The sequence below is a fragment of the Octodon degus genome, unplaced genomic scaffold (genome assembly GCF_000260255.1).
Source record: "Octodon degus isolate 3935 unplaced genomic scaffold, OctDeg1.0 scaffold00007, whole genome shotgun sequence".
NCBI lineage: Eukaryota > Metazoa > Chordata > Mammalia > Rodentia > Octodontidae > Octodon > Octodon degus.
Window position 1 is genome coordinate 19799644 of NW_004524583.1, and position 5136 is coordinate 19804779.

Below are 5136 nucleotides of genomic sequence, written 5' to 3' on the forward strand. Positions count from 1 at the left end.
TGTCTTCTCCCCATGTGACTCTCCTTAGGCACACTCTACATCATCGATCACTTTCCTCTTTGGCCCCATAATCTTCTTGATCAGAAAATTTTCTCCTTCAATTTGTTTCAGCAGTATTTTATAATTTTCATTATAAATTTTTTTTTTAATGTATTTAGTACAGGGTCTACAGGGTCTCACTAGGTAGATTGAACTCACAGTGATTCTCCTGTCTTCAGCCTCCCAAGCACTGGGATTACAGGTGTGCACCACCACACTCAATCTCAATTGCCGACTCAGCACGCCCTAGGGTAGGGCCAGCATGGCACCTGGGGATTGAACCCCTGGCCGCTGTGCTCTGCCTAAGCAAGCGCTTTAGTCCACTGAGCTATCTGGCTGACCCTAGTAATTATTTATCCCTGGGTTAAATTTCTTCCCAGGTGTTTTGAGTTTTTTAAAATTTTTTGCTGTTGTAAATGGGACTGTTTTTGTTATTTGTTTCTCAGCAAGTTTGTCATTCATGTATAAAAGAAGCTACTGATTTTTGGGCGCCAACTTTGTGTCCTGAAACTTTCCTGAATTTATTTATCAGTTTTCGTAGTGCTTTATGCAGATTTCAGATTTTTATGTAAATGGAGAATTGTATCATCCCTTTCTGTTCATGTGCTTTTTTTTTCTTTTTTTCTTTTCCTGCTCTCGACAAATTTCTGTTGGTAAGACTACAATGCTGTGTGGAGTGTGGGTGGTAGGTGGGTATCTGTGCTGTATTCCAGATCTTACAGGAAACAATTACAGCTTTTCCTCATTTAGTATATTACTGGGGATATGTTATCAATAGCCTATATGTTTCATCTATCCCTAATTTATTCAGATTCTTCTTTATCATGAAGGTGTATTGAATTTTATTGAATGGGATTTCTGCATCTCTTGAGTTGATCATATGGTTTTGGCCTTCGTTTTGTTGATATATTTTTAAAATTGATTTGGATATGTTGAACTGGCTTTGTGTCACTGAGATAAGTCCTACTTGATCGTAGCAACTGATGTTTTCAGTGGCCATTGGATTTAATTTGGTTGTATTTGCTTGAGAACTGTTGCAACTATGTCAGAGATACTACTCTGTATTGTTGTCCTTTGGTTTTAGAATCAGGATAATGCAGGCTTCATAGAATGTTCCTATTTTTGTTTTTCAAATAAAATTAATGTGGTCCTAGTGTTTATTTTGAAGGTGGATGAATCTAGAGTGTGTGTTTAATTCATAGTACAATGCTGAGATTAAGGCTGGGTGATTGTTGTATCCATTCATTGATTGGTCTGGCACTGTCCCAATCCTGATAGATTAGATACAATATAAGGGATACAAAGAGACTTGTCTCTCTCCCTCTTACTCCTTTTTGCTCTCTGCCAGCATCATATTGTCCCTCTGTGATGCCACCCTGCCTTGGAGCCAGCTGATTATGGACTGAAACCTTTACAAACTGTGAGCTAAATGAACCTTTCTCCCTTTCTTAACTTTGAGCACTGAGTAGTTTGTCTGAGCAACCAGAAAAATAACTAAGACACCATGTGATCCTGGGCTTTTTCTTTGTTGGGAAATTTTTTTTTATTACTGAATTGGTCTTGCTCCTTACTGTGGTATCCTCGGGTTTTATGTCTTCGTGGTCCATTTTTATTGTTTATATATTCCCAAAAGGCTACCAACTTCCGTGCTTTCTAATTTATTGTGTATAGTTGTTTATTAATAGTACCTATGATCCTTTGTATTTCTAATGTATCAATTAAAATTCTTTTTCATTTCTGATTTTATTTTGAGTCTTATTTTTCTTTGTTAATATAGCTAAATGCTTATTGACTTTGTAATATTTCCCAAATTCAATTTTGTTTCATCAGGCTTTTGTTTTGATGTTTTAATCTTTATTTTGTTTGTTTCTACTCCAACCTTGTTTCTTCCCATGTATAAATTTTGAATGAGGTTTACTCTTACCTATTATTAGTTCATTTACATGCATCTTTCTTTTTTTGATGTAAACAGCAGGTGCTATAAAGTTTTCTCTTAGCACTGAAATATTCATGAGTTTTGGTATGTTGTGTTTACATTTTTGTTGCAGACATTTTATAATTTCTTTTTATTTTTTTCCCAGTGACTTTCTGTTTCTTCAGCAGCATGTTGTTTAGTTTATACCTATCTAGACAGTTTCAAAATTTCCTTATTCTGTTGATTTCAGTTTTTTTTCTGTCATATCAGAGAAGTTGTAGATGATGTAAGATTCTTTTTGAGTTGTTGAAACTTGTTTAGTACCCTGGTTTGCTGTCTCTTGTAGATAAGTTCCATGTGTTGAATTATCTGCTGTAATATTGGATGACATGTTCTGTACATGTCTGGTAGGTCCATGTGGTCTGCAACATAATTTATATCTGATTTTTTTTTACTTTTTGTTTGTATGATCCGATCTGTCCTTATGAAAGTGGAATACTGAAGTCCTCAGCTATTATTATATGGTAGCCTACTTTTCCCCCTTTACATCTAACAGTATGTGCTTTATAAAATTAGGTCTGCTTTTATATGTGTACTTTTTTGATTTACTGATATCTCCAGTTCCAAGATTTCTTTTTGTGTTTTTCCCATGATCTCTAGTTCTTTAATGAACTTTTAAATTCATTTTGTGCATAGTCTTCCTAATGTGATTGAGTCATTTGTCTGGATTCTCTTGCATTTTGTTGAGCTTCTTTGGAATTACTCTCTTGAATTCTTGTTTAGGCATTTTGCTAATTTCTTTTTCTTTGGTATCTGTTGCTAGGGAGTTATTGTGTTCCTTGGGATGCATCATATTTTTTTGTATACTTCTATGATCTTATGTTAATATTTGCACATCTGATAGATTAATTGTTTTTATAACTTTTATAGGATGACTTCCATATAAAAAGTATCTTAGACTAGAGTGTCAGCTTGGTAAACTATGTGGGCTCTGGTTCCCATTGGACACTGAATATCTTTAGCTGTAAACAGAGGCTGTGGGTGCAGTGCATGTGGTAGTGGAGTTAGAAAGTCTCTCTCTGCAGGCTCTGTGGGGTGAGGATGCTCAGTCCACATCAGCGGGTCCCAGCAGGGGTAGTACAATGCAGGAACGTGTTTGCCAGTCTCCATGGGCTACAGGGGATGGGCCTACTCCAGGAGGATTCTGGACAGGTGTGATGCAGCTCCCATGGCTGGAGTGCATCTATCACACACAGTGAATCCCCTAATCTCCAGGGCCCTTGTGAAGTGGAGCCACTCTAATAGTAGCGCAGAGGCCAGTGGAAGTGGCGTGGGGTAAGGCTTGTCATCAAAATAGCAGTGTGCAGCGACATTGTTGATGGGGGAGGCTCTGCCTCTAGGACAGTACAGTGCTGTGCACTCCCCACCAGCTTCCCAAATGGGCTGTTGAAGTCTCTGTTTCTCTTTTTCTCAATGGAGGAGGGCTTTCCTAGGATTGGAGTGGTCTGAACTGGGGTAATGGGTTAGATGTATGGCTTGCAGCTCTCTATTATTATGGTAGTCCGGAACAAAAGAAAGGACCAAGCAAATAGAAACCATGTCTTTTGTACTTAATAGAAATGTTGAAATATTTATTTAAAGTATAGTGATTTAAAATAGAACAATTGGGGTTGGGGAGATAATTCATCCATCTAAATGCTTGCCTGGCAAGTGCAAGGTCCTGAGTTCAATCCCTGGTCCCACATTCTATGCCTGCCCTGGATCCTGGTGTGGTGCACATCTGTAATCCCTGCACTGCGGGGGGTGGGGGGCCTGAGACAGGAGGATTCTATAAGTCTGAGCTGTGTAGCAAGACTCTATGCCAAATAAATAAAAATTTAAAAAAAGAAGAGGAAAATAGAATAATTGAGGGTTAAATTCTTTTATTGCTTTGCAAAAGTAACTGGGGGCAATTCACTTGAACAATACTTGCCTCATCCTAATGTTACTTGGGATACAAAGGGGGCGTCTTTTCTTTCCATGAGAAAATAGTCAAATGACTTTCTATATCACAACAAACATCAAACAGCTGATGTGTCTACTTTAGCTGTGCTGGACCATCAGCTTTTCCTTCCTGGTGGGGACCTGTACCTCACTTTCCTCCAGCCATTTTCCTCTCTGATGTGAATGGGTCCCCTTCTCTAAGCTCCTGGGGCTGCATCAGTGCAGTCTACCTTTGGCAGCACCCCACCATCTTTTATTTCTCGTGTGTCTTCATTTATGCTCATTTGAATTTCCTGGCCAGGGTTACTGTTTTTCATTTCTTGGATGGACTTCAGATTTTGTCAGCAGATTCTTGCTTCAGAGAATCCAGTTTTGCAAATGTAAAATGGGTTTATCACCGAGAGAAAAGAAAGCCACTTGGTACATGCTTGCTGTCTGCATGTGGGGTAAACAGTTGGTGCATGGCTACCATTCATGACAAGTTTTGCAAAGAATGATGCAATCACTTATTAATCCTATTCATCTGCTAGTGACAGTAATTCATCCACATCTGGTGGACGTGTTCCATAACTTCATGGGTAGCACCAGTTGCTGCACAGTCTATGTTCACCTTATTGCATCCTACGGTGAAATTTAATTCATAAAGTAATAGGTCCATTAAGAAACAACAAAAACTGACAATAACAATACACACAATACAAAACAATTATAACAATACCTTGTGGTAAAATGTGAACATGGTTTTTCTTTTTTGTCCTCAAAATATCTTATGGTATTTCACCTTTTCCCTTTTTATTTTTTTAATTAAAATGTATTTAAAAATAGGAATAAAGAATTATATATGCTTCCACATAAGTCCAGAAATCTAACCATAAACAGCATTGTAGCTGGACAGTCCTGCAACGTTGCTTTTCCAGTCTCTTGCCTTTGTTCACTAATCCCTTCCTTTTTAAACAGTCATCTACCTGAGAGACAGCACAGCAGCAACCGGTGTGTCATGACAAGCAACACACATTGAGAAGACCAGAATGACAGGCATTCCAAGCATGAACCTACTATTAAAAATTGCCATCTTCAGTGCAGTTGCTTAGTTCACAGGTGTCAGTATATATAGTTAGTCAGGGTGAGAATCTTTCCAATTAACTGCTAGATTAAAAAATCTTCTGAATATTCTCAGGATCATTGCCTTGCTCATCTTT

At 38.0% G+C, this 5136-nt stretch overlaps 1 protein-coding gene across 1 annotated transcript in view; it reads left to right on the forward strand.

Annotated features, from left to right (window-relative positions):
* Kcnh5 (potassium voltage-gated channel subfamily H member 5) overlaps nt 1-5136 on the forward strand; it is a 420336-nt gene that overhangs the window by 68891 nt on the left and 346309 nt on the right. The gene's annotated exons all lie outside the window — the stretch shown is intronic.